Genomic DNA, 12,841 nt, shown 5'->3' with positions numbered 1-12,841 from the left:
TCCTATTTATACGGAAGTGAGGCCGGAGGTGGGGCCCACGTCATAGGTGGGCGTGGATTAAGTCTGTCAGTGCTGCACACGTGCAGTGGGATTACCCAATAGCGATAGCCTTAGAGGGCGAAGCCTCATACGAAATAGAAGCATGTGTTGCCACCCCTGTGTGACCTGGTAAAGTCACAACACCGTACAGTTTGCCTGTAATCATGTCTAACTCCACACTCCACAATCTGCCTCACATATGAAATGGCCAACAATTATCACTTGAAACGTCACAGGTTAGGCTACTTGATTATTATTATTAACATCCAGCACTTTTTGAGCCAAATACGCAACTGCGTGTGTTCATAATTGCATGATGTTAGCAGCTCGAATACATCGTCCAGCTGAACATTTAGGGGAAACGCAACAAATGAATAGTTTATTTTCAGTAAGTGTTACTGGACAGCTCCTCAAAGTCCTACAGCTTGTATTTAAGGCAGCGCTCTCCCTCGGGAGCTCCATTTCCCTTTAATCGTGCTCTGTGAATTCTGTAAATTCTTTCACTGCTCATATATGTTCGGGTCGAGTTGCGGAACTAATTGGCAATATGTGCGGATAGCGGGGCAGGTTCGGTATTGCACGTCGCGGAGCGGGTCTTGAAAATCAGACAGGTGCAGGACTCGGCCACACATACACACACCCTCCCGGTCCTCCCGATGGCCAGTCGGTGCCTGCCGGTGAGCGTGGAAGTGTGGTCTGCCGCAAGCGCGTGGCAGGAGCGGGGCTGTCGGCATCAGCTTGTAGATGGTATTTTAAACTCGATGCGCTCTGAAACTACGGGGCGGCCGTGGACAAAAAATACACATGCGTTAATCGCGTTAAAATAATTAGTGCCGTTAATTTTTATTAACGCGTTAACTTGACAGCCCTAATAAAAACAACACTGTCATTGCAAGTGACACTCAGTTGACTTTTATGTCCACTGCTAAATTCGTTATTCAGGAACATTTTTAGTTGTGCGGTCCATATCTCATTAACATATCTAATGTTAGTAACTATTAAAGAAAAAATGGGGACAATTCTGTTTTAATGTAGTTTGACCATTGTAACTGCTGTGCAGACATTCTGATAAAATAGGGCCTCTAACTAATTACCTTAAATAAACTCACTAATGAAACCAGTTCAATTCACCTTATTCTTTACGAGCGCAGTAACGGTAAGGTATCTAATGACTTATTTATTTAGTATTCCATAACTTAAGACGAGACACCCCAGGTGAATAGGGTAATTTGTTTAACTTAAAGATATCAGCTAGAAATGTATCCTGTTAATTACTTACAATAAGGCAGTTCATTTTTATATTACAAGTTTTCTGGAATAGCATGATTAAATATGCGCATATTTTAACACATTTCAGGAACCCAATTCTGAACATTGGATAAAGCCAGGTTCAAAATTCTTGTTTCATTTTGTAGTCATATTAGAAACTAAGGCTTTTACAGAAGGGATTTTGGATATCTCTTTTTATCACTCCATAAATCAGAAAATACTGTCAACAGCCCTAACATCAATTTTCTCCATGTTTTTAGGTATAAATGTTATATAATTCAGGCTAAGAATGATATATGAACACACCCTTCTGTAAAAGCCTTCATAATATTGATAGGAATATAACTGGAAGGTTTGGTGTATGTACGTGCTACTGAAGTGGACATTTCAAACTCAGAGTAGGAGAAAAAACTCATTTTGAGAAAACGACCTTTAAAGATATGTATTGTCAAATGCAAAACATTTTTTATTGGAAGACACTATTTACAGACACAATATCTAATCTAATACTTGCCAACAACAATATAGAACATATAAAACACAATAAAACTGAGTAACACAGTATATGACCTGATGAACAAAACCACAGTAACACAAACACACTGCGACCAGAATAACTGCCACCCTAGTTGTATGTTCATCCGTCCTACATAACACAGCCGAGTCCATGCCTGCTCCATAAGTAGGCCCCTCCTGCTGATGTATTTTTACTTTTTTTGCTGTGCTTAGACTCTTGCGCCTATATTTTAAACTGGCAGATGTAACAGCCTCAGCTTTTGAAATTCTAAGCAAATCATTTTCTCTCATTGCGCTGACAGTAACAGCTGTGTTCTGGAGCCACAACTTCTCCATAACAGCCAGGCACCTTCATTAACCTCTTAAGCCCTGAGCCTGTTTTTCAGGTTTCAGGCTAAAAAATGCCACTAACACAACAAAGACTATATCTTCACTTCTAAAAGGGGTAAATTAATAATCTTTTCTCTCAAAGCAAGGTTACATCTGTGAGTTGGATGTAGAAGTGTCAGAACCAATATAGATGTTTTTATTTTAAAGTAAATTCAGATAGAACAAACATGTCAATTCTAATGTCCGCCTAAAAAAAACCCATTACTTATAGTGAAAACCACCCTTGAATGATGGGTTAGTAGACTAAAAGCTTTAGGAATCCAAACTATAACATATAAGTACCCTGTATCAAGATTGATGCAAAACAAGTGAAATTTGACCTTTTTAGAGAGGTTTAGAAAAATAAAGTCCAGACGGACTCACCTCTGGGTAATTTGGGTAATTTTTCACTGTATTACTTTGAATTATCACTATAGGTATTCATTCCATCCAAATACAACTGTTGTGAAAAAATAAATAAAAACATATTCTCTTAGGCCCCACGGACCCGAAATCGCGTCATTTGCAGGAAACAACGTCTAAGGAACCTTAATATTTAATAAACTATGAATATTTTATATCCATATAACGGGAAAAACTCATTTAACTGATCTTTTTCATTTCTATTTTCAAAAAAAACACACAATGCTAACAGTGAGCCTCTGAATTAGCCCCGAGCGAAAAATGCTAACCTATTACTGCACCGAAAATCTATCCTAGCTGCACATCCAACACATTATCTATGATCGTAAAGACACAGAATCTAACGGTGCCCAGCTCAACACTGAAAGATACAAACTTATCAACAAAAATGTACATCAAAACAAGTGATGCTAGGAACTAACATGCGCTAGGCTAACATGGCTCACCTTCCTCTTTGTCTGGTTTAAACTGGTCTTCAATGGCATTAAAACGATAAAAATTATGATGTAGTTAATCCATAGGTTAATATCCAATGTCGCTGTGTCCTCTTTGAAATGTTCTGATAATCTATAAGCAATCTGCTGTCCGCTCTGTGCTCCGTGCACTCTGGGTCCTGCTTCCTTACGTAGTAAACAATAAGTAAAGTCTGCTGCGTAATGTACTTAAGCTGGCTGGCATTCTTTATACTTTACGCAGGACCATATCTCTGGAACCCATTGGTCGATTTGGGTGATTTACACCTTTTTCTTAACCATTACATCCAATAGAATCGATGGGCAGTTCCCAAATACACGTAAACATTACCATTGCGGACGTAATAGAGAAGCAAACGAAACATATCTGAAAGTACAAGCCTGGAAGGCAAAACTTTATACCCAGTATATTGCCATAAATATGATGATGGATTATCAGTAAAAATGTCTACGTGACACAAAGACATTGGATTAACCTTGAGCGGCGTTTTTATTCCGTTGAACACAACCTTTGATCGCAAATCAAAAAAGGTAAGACGTAATTATTGTAATATTTTTGAAACCGGATGTTGTTTACTTTCTCTTTTCTGGCTGATAGCTCCAGGAATTCGGAGTCCTACAGTGATGACATTACATGTGTGGAATCTGTGGAGTCTCAGCTTTAATCGGATATCTTGTTTGTGCAGTTACGATAAGTAATGAGGGCATTTCTACCGTGAGTGCTGTGCAAAAGTCCGTTAGCATTAGTTAGCATTTTTTCTCTCCATGCTAATTCAAAGGCTTGGCATTACTCTTGTGTTTCTTTTAGCTAAACATGGTTCACATTGTCAGTTAGCTGAGTTTCTTACCGTTAAAAGGGTATGGAACATTAATAGTTTCATAAATGTTAAGAAGCCCTGAGACATAGTCTCATAAAAAAACGGTGGGAGGGGTCCACTGGGGGGACCCTCGGGCTTAAGAGGTTAAAGGTAGAGATGGCCATACTTGCAGCTGCCTCAACCCTGCTTTTTCTGTAGCAGGCTGTCACTTGACATGCGGTGGTACACAGGGATAAGCTTGTTCCACCTCTCGCTTTAAAAAGTTTGCAGCATGTAGTTTGTGGCTACCAGGTGTTTCCCCATTATCCTCTGCTTTCCTATACCAACACCAGGAGGGATTGCACCTGGTGTATAAGAGGCTGTGATCTGTAGACATGCCGTGGAGGAGACCTGCCCATATTTCGGCCTTCATCTGATCAATTGAACCCTGGTTGTTCAGAATTGCCCCCCTGTAATAATTTTGCAATGTTTTGCATTTCTTTGCAGTCATCTTCCCTACACCCTCCTAACTTTCCTTTCAACTCGGTTTTCTGAGTGCTGTACCCATTCACTTGTGGGCATGATTGATGCACTCTAATTTCACCACTTCATGCCCAGGGTATGGATTCAGTGCAACCACTTCCCTAAATGCTGCGCTATCCCCATCTGACAACATCTCAGTGTACCGCACCTGGTGGCGATTCACAGACATGGCCCACATCCTCTTGGCTGACTCCTGCTCCATTGCCTTACTTGAACCTGCAAAGTTTATTGCACAATCAATGTGTGTCTACTCTGTAATATTTTGCGCTTGCTTGGCATTTCCCTTTAGAGCACAAGCATGGCAATATGATGATAGGATGTCATAGTCACCAATCCAGTAAGGATGTCAATGCACACACCGATCCCATAATAGGATGTTAAGCCTCGCTTTTGCCATGTGCCATCAAATGACACGCTGATGTTTATCACTGCATCTGCATCCTCCCTCAGCAACTCTGCAACATCTGGGTCCATCTGCATAAGCCTGCCTGACCTGCTCCCTTGTCCTGTGAAGTGACTCCAGGCCTCTCTCTATTTCTGCCACTAATTAGAGAAAAAAATAATTCAACTTGAATGTCCTGATAAGTTATACTCTATTCAATAGTTCAAGTTTTCTTGGTCTCAATCCTGTTTCTATACCTGTCACTCTCTTGTCATGTCTCTGATAGGTTTTGAGATGAAGTCCAGGAATCCCCAACACTTTGCTGATTGTCTTCAGAGCTGCATAGCCCAAGCCTAACTCGTGCGCTAAGAGCACCATTCGCACATTCACGTCAAAAGCAACATCCTTCCTGGTTTCGTCTTGAAGACGCGTAGATGTGTACACACTTTTGCGGTACCCGCCATCACACAGACTGCACTCTAAAATTAAGCTGCTACAGAAACCATGGTTTTGCGGATCAATATTGACTTTGAGCCCTGTCCCTGCGCAATTTGGACAAATCATCCCACTGAGCAGTTCATTCAGCCGCGCTGCATGAATTATCAGCCACTGCTGTGTGGCGCTATCTAAACCCTCCTGCTCTTTGGGTGACAGCTTGCGCATTGACACACTCATTGAAGGTATTTCAGGTTCGGTGACATTTGTTTTGTGTTGTACCTTGCCTCGTGCAAGTAACAATTGTTGTCTTCTCTTTGTACGTTTATTCCGCGGTTGTTTTGCCATTTTGAGATTTACATTTTTGCGAAAAGCTAAACAAAGAAGTGTTTTAGCACACCACGTGACGCATCTGAACGAATCACGTTGTCATAAATTGACACCAGCCAATGAGATTTTGTTTATTGGTTTAAGACCCCTTTGTGCTTTCATGATTGGTTGCTGATACAAAGGAAATGATCATATTTGGATCTGATGAGATTGTGCAGGAGAGACACAGCTTTCCAACGATATCTCTGTTGACATGGTGCACACAGCGGTCGCGGTACTTTATGTTACGTTAGAATGCTAACTTTTGGTGAATTTAGGAGAAATCTACAGACGCAAATAGACAAACTATAGTAAAATAAACACTTAAATGTGTATTGTGTATGTTTTCCTTCCAAAAGCCTGAAAGAAAACATGTTATAGAATCAAAATAGCTCAAAATTGACCAGTACTTGAAAAACGATGTTTTTGCCTGCCGTGTCTCGCCTTAACTTCAATATTCAAATACAAATCTTCCCCGGGGAGCATGACCCCGGACCCCCTAGAGGAGGTTAGGTCCTCATTGTCTGTTTTATTTTGTCTGTCCGCCATGTACAGCGACCTTGGGTCCCGTGAAAGGCGCTTTATAAATTCCATTTATTATTAGGTCCACGGTGTTTACATGGTTATTTATACAATATGTGTGCTTATGCTAACATCATAACGGCCCGTCCACACAGCGGCGTGCGTTGAAGCTTCCAACGCTTCTGCCTATTCACTTTGAATGGGGTGATGTCACTTTTAGCCGAACTGCATCGTTCTGCTGGCGTGGCCCGCTGCAAAAGTTGAGCAATGTTCAACTTTTGACGCCTCGGCAGAAGCGTCAGCCAATCAAATCATATGCCAGTACAATCTCTAGCCAATCAAGCTGATTGTGTGTCAGGGGTGGGAGATTCATGTGATTGGTTGTTGGTCGAGTGTCAGACACGCCCGCCGGAAAGCGTCAACGCACGCCGCTGTGTGGACGGGCCGTGAGACAAAAGTTGGTTGCGTGTGGTGTAGTGAGAACGCGGGGGGGGCCCAAGCCAAAGCTCGCTTAGGGCCCCCGTAAGTCTAGAGCCGGCCCTGCGTAACATGCAACGTTAGCCTAATCTAAAATGCTCTACTACGGCGTACCTTTCATGTGGCTCGTCAGCGCAGACTCTCCCATCGTTCTTTTTTGCAAACTTTGCAGGAGGCTACTCGTGGGCTTGTATTTGTCTTCTGCTAGCCAATGCTCGTTGAAACAGCAACCTCCTGGCACACTGTCATCTATCACTCATCAGAATGCCCAGGTCAGACGTAACACAAACACTTGCCGGTCACGCGCGGTCAGGAAGGCCTGAGCGGAGCTGTTTTATGTAAAAGCGAAGCAATTAAGCGCACTCCGACTTCTTTATTTTCTTTTAATCTAAAAAGCAAAGTAAAGCATTTACAATTTCAAGCACTTTATCCCAAATTCAAGCACTTTTCAAACCTTGAAAACACCTCGTACAATTTCAAGCATTTTCAAGGATTTCCAGCACCCGTACGAACCCTGGTAGTTGGACCGGACAAAACATGATGTGGCAGACTGGACACGCATTGTAAGTCATCTAAAAATGTGAATGGGTCAAGATATTTGTTTTTATTCGACACTTTGTTTAATTTGTTGCACTTCCACAGATCATGTATATGAGGGAAAATAGGTCCCTTTTATTGGACCCACCAAAGACCAGATGTAATGTCTTTACTAGATAAATTCATGCATTCAGGATTTGGGATTATATTAAGGGAGCCACATAAATACTGTTCCTGATTACTACTGTTTTATTTGAATAACATAATATTGTCCTGTGTGAACATTGAGCTCTTGACTTAAAAAAGTATTGTATGTCCAAAACATCTGTTCCCTGTGTAGATCGCTGGTCCGCAAGAAAAACCCAGCTGTTGGGAGATGGGCAAGCGAGAGCCTGGATCATCCCAAACAGCAGGACACGACATCATGCGGTGTGTTCATTTGCAAGGTAACATTTATGAATGTGTATAGAGTGGCGAAGTCACACCCATCTACTTCCGGTCCATGGGACCTTATTTCGGAAAAATTATGCATTGAAGTCAATGGAGAGAGAAAACGTATATTTCGATCCCGTTTGAATTGTGCCACGAATTACACATATGATGTTTGTCTCTTAAAAAATTATTTCCATGTCAAAAAAGTCAGTTTGTCATAAAACTGTTGAAATATAAGACGATGAAAAATATGCAACGAGAAAGACTACAAATCCCAAATCGTAAGTGATGTCACAATTGTTTTCCTCCACTAAATAAGAGATAGATAAGATAACTTTAACAAGTTGCTGGTTATCATACCAGCAACGGGTCTTGCTCGTTCTTTCGCTTCCCGTCTGATGAAAGGACCAGGAGTGGCTGGATCAAGTTAGCTACCTAGCTAGTAGCTAGCACGTTAGTTAGCATTACAGCCTTGTCATTGTTATTAGCCTTCACATGAAGTAACATTAAGTAACCCAAAGTGTTAAACAGTAAAAGTAGTAGTCATATTTTGTGAACCCTTTGAAGATTACTGTCACTCCGGTGTGATCATTCTATAATACACCATTTAAGCCCGGGGGAGAAATGCTAACGCTACATTAGCATCGCCGATCTGTTCTACTTCACGCTATCTGCACAAATGGTTGCCATTAAACATTAAAAAGACCAGGCAGTTCAGAGAGAATCAAAGGAAGGCAGGCAGGCAGCTTTGTATGACATTCTTCTGGACGTGTTTCATTGTGGTGATAGTGAGGGTAGTCGTTTTGTTGACAAGACAGTAGTGACGGCCATCTTGGTGACGTGTGTTGTTCTGCGAGACCAGAGATGTAGTTCGTGTAACTTCGCAGTTTTACGACAAATCTTTTTTTTTTGGGCTTGCAAAATTATCTTTTAAATTGACAAACATCATATGTGTAATTCGTGGCACAATTCAAACGGGATCGAAAGATAATATTTCTCTCTCCATTGACTTCAATACATAATTTGTCTGAAATAAGGTCCCATGGAGCTCCACCGGAAGGGGAGGGACTTCGCCTCTCTATTGTCATGGCCTGGCTCTTGGTCATAACAAAAAACGTGGTAAGGACACCATATAAGGAAAGATATTTATTATAACCGCTCAACAAAAGAGCTACCACGATGGGATGTGTTAATCAGTAAGATCAGTAGTGTGGGTGTGGGTGGGTGATTTCAATGTGTGGTGTGGAAGGATTGATGTGGCGGGTGGGAGGTGCTTTGGAGAAAATGATGGGAGAGAATGGGTTATGGGATGTATGGAGAGAGAGGAATTTGAAAACAATACACGAGAAAACAGGTGGTGGGGGGTAAACTGAAACAAAGTAGAATTGACCTGGCCTTATGTAAGGGAAGGATAGGTGGAAAAACAGGGACATTTGAACACAAAATGACAAGCTTGAGTGATCATGTAATCCTTGGATTCAAGCTGGATGATGGGTGCAAGGGAAGGGGGGGAGGAGTTTGGTGTTTAAATGCAGCACTGCTGAAAGATGAAAAATATAAAAGTGCGGTGAATGAATGTTTAAATAAGCAGGGGAGAATGGATGATGAGGATGCAGGGGCTTGGTGGGAGAACTTGAAAGAAGAAATCAAGAAAATGTCCATAAAGTTTAGTTGCATGAGGAATAAAAGAGGAAAAGAGAGGGAGGGAAAGATAAAGGAGGAATTGGTAAAAGAGGCAGAGAAAATAGAGCGAGAGATGTAGGAGTATACAACAGTTTAAGGGATGAGCTAGGGGCAGCAGAAAGGGAGAGATGTAATGGGGCGATAGTAAGAAGCAGGGCGAAATACTTGGTTGAGGGAGAGAAGTGCACCAATTTCTTCTTTGGGATGGAGAAAAGTAAGCAGGGTAATAATAATAATAATAATTCCTTGCATTTATTATAGCGCTTTTCCAGTGCTCAAAGCACTTTACAGATACACATTACACTTTTTTTTTTTTATATACATGCAATGGTCACTGTGGACAATACCCACAGCAGCAAGTTCAGGTGAAGTGTGCCACACCATCCATCTTCACGCCTCGAAGTCATCGAGGCGCTTTTACAAGTACACATTAATATCATACATGTACTCTGGACAATACCCACAGGAGCAAATCCGGGTGAAGTGTCTTGCCCAAGGACACAACGGCCTGACGCAGTGGCGGCAGGAGCGGGTTTCGAACCAGAGTTCCCCAGCACCCCCCTTGATCTGATGATCAGATGCACAGACCACTGCGCCACCCGTCCCACGTAAGATTCAAATTAAGCAAATAGAGGGTAAAGGGGGTGAAATAATTAAAGATTTAGTGGGGATAGCTAAGAGGGTAGAGGAATATTACAGGGAGCTTTTTAAAGAGGAGGAAATTGACCATGAGGGTCTTGAGAAGACTCTAGATAGCATGAAGAGGGTATTGACAGAAGAAGGTAGAGAATTATGTGAGGGGGAAATAGGGAAAGAAGAAATTGAAGGAGCAATAGAGGGAATGGGAAATAACAAAAGTCCAGGGCTAGATGGCCTGACGGCAGAGTTTTATATGGAGTTTAAGGAAGGACTAGTACCAATACTGCAAAAGCTGTTCAAAAACTTTGAAGAGAGGGACGAACTGCCGGACGGACTATCAACAGGGGTGATCAGTATATTGTATAGAAAGGGGAGCAGGGAAAATGTAGGGAATTACAGGCCACTTAGTTTGTTAAATGGTGACTATAAGATATTAGCACGGGTGTTATCGAATAGGATGAAGAGGGTAATTGGGGCGGTGGTGGGGAGCACACAAGCGTATAGCATTCCGGGCAGGGACATAAGCGACACAATATGTAGTATAAGGGACACAGTGAATCACATGAGCCGTGGAGTAGGGGTGGTTCTGGTGAGTCTGGACCTTAACAAGGCTTTTGATAGGGTAAATCACCAATATCTGTTCCAGTTTTATAGAGAAAGCAGGGTTTGGGATGGGGTTTGTAGGGTGGATTAAGCGTATTTATGGGAAAGCGATGAGTTGCATAGGTAAACGGGATTGTCACAAATGTTTTCAAATTAGGGAGGTCCGTTCGGCAGGGATGCCCTCTCTCGGCGATGCTGTATGCACTGTCGGCAGAGCCACTTGCGTCCTTGCTAAAGCAAAATGAAAGGGTGAAAGGGGTGATGGTGCCTGGGGGTGAGGAAATCGTAGTGTACCAATATGCAGATGACACAACGGTCACGGTGAGGGACATGGAGAGTGTAAGGGGGGTATTGGAGAGTGTAGGGGTGTACGGTAGGGCCTCAGGGGCAAAAATCAATATGGAAAAATCAGAATTCATGGTGCTGGGGACAGGCAATGTAGGGAAAGCGGAAATAGGGCTAAAAGGATTACTTCAGGATTACTTCAGGATATTGGGCATCAATCTGGGTTTAAAGGAAAGAGAGGGGAGGGAGGCGCAATATGAAGGGGTGTTAGGAAGCATAAGGAAAACTCTTAGTTTTTGGAAACTAAGGAAATTAAAGGTCCAGGTAGTGAATGGACTTATGAGTAAATTAGTATAATGAATGTAATGGAGGTACCAGAAAGGTTAGTCAAGGATGTTAATAAGCTAGTGAGTGAATTGCAAGGGAGGTTTTAGAAAACGACTACAAAGATGGAGGGCTAAAATTAATACATTTGGAAAGAAGGATAAAAACATTGAGGGTCAAAAGGATGATTAAATATCTGAATGGAAAAGAGAATCATGTCTGGAAAATATTCTTAAAGGAGGGCATAAACAAAGGAGGGGGGTGTGGGGATAGTGGGATCTTTATGTGTTTCAAAAAAGGATGGATGAGTGGTATGAGTGAGTATCAAAAAGAGGTGATGAGTGCATGGGGAGAATTTCTAGTGAATGTAAGGTATGAGTGTGTGTGAACCAAAAGCAGGTCTGGAATAGGGCTGGGCGATTTTTTCGGTTTTCACGATTGATTTGCATTTTTACTTTCCTACGGTTTGTGAAATGGCTGAACCGAAAAATCGCGATTTTAAAACATTTCTAGACTCCGCAGATTTGTTTTGCTTTAAGGGACTCCGTAGTAGCTTACTCTCTCACTTTCCAGAACGCGCACAAAACTCAGCCACATTGCCTGTGACTCCCCGATCTGCAGCTCTGCCCGATCTGCTGTTGTTATGCTGTGTTCGTTGTTGAGCATAACAGAGGACTCAGACATTGTACATTACATATATAACTAAACACGCCTTTTCTCCTCCTTATCTCTTTCATGACTTTTCATTTAATATGGTTTTGAACGCTGTAATCAATACTCAAGACAGGAAAAACTTCACGGCTGGTTTCATTTCTGGTAGTTGTATCATGCAGGATTTTAATATGTTTTTGACATTATCAAAAAAGTAGTCTTTCCAGGTGTACATTATATTATTATTGTAATCAGTTACTACCAGCCACCACTAGATGGCCCCAGTACAGAGTTGGTCAAACTTATCCATGTTTTGTGTTGTTGCAGTTGAGCAGGACCACACTGCAGGTTTGGATTCTCATTTCCTATTGATGGTCTGAGTCAAATATCTATTTGTGAGGTTTATTGTATCACTTATTATGATTGTTTGTTTAAGTTAAGCAGTTTGTTTTGTTTTAAGACAATTAACAAATAAAAGGTAACTATCATTATTATTATTAGCATTTAAAAGTTAAAATGTTCTGGATGTCTGGCACATTTAAGGGTAGTCTAAGAATATTTGCTTTCACAGTGACATGTTAACACCTTCATTTTTAAGACTGCTAATCATTTTGGTTATAAATCAATATTGACATGCCTTTATGTGTACATGTCCTTCTAGTTTTTATTGTGATTGAACCTCTCGTCTCCTCCTGCACAGGCTGTTCTCCTGGATTTTTTTTACAATAAAATAAAGTTGATATAGGGGGGCACCTACCAATGTCTTTGGCCTTGGCTGCAATCGGCCTGCGCAGCTCCATGACAAACTTCTTGGCATCCAGGCGGATCTCAATGATGTTATTCAGGAGAGCGAAGAGAGGAGCCAGAGGGAAGGAGGCCACGAAAAGAGTTACCATCCCAAACTGGATGACTGAAGACACAGAACAGGGGAGACATGAGCAGGAATTACTGAATTGTCACACTGGCTTCTGCTACTGACCTGGACTCCTGGACGTTAACAGTGTAGTATTGGAACGCTATACTGTTCAACTACGTTTGGGTGGAATGTGTCAGGTCCAAAAGATGCTTGGATG

Source organism: Pseudochaenichthys georgianus, chromosome 3 (genome assembly GCF_902827115.2).
Source record: "Pseudochaenichthys georgianus chromosome 3, fPseGeo1.2, whole genome shotgun sequence".
Lineage (NCBI taxonomy): Eukaryota > Metazoa > Chordata > Actinopteri > Perciformes > Channichthyidae > Pseudochaenichthys > Pseudochaenichthys georgianus.
Note: the sequence above shows the minus strand (reverse complement) of the source record.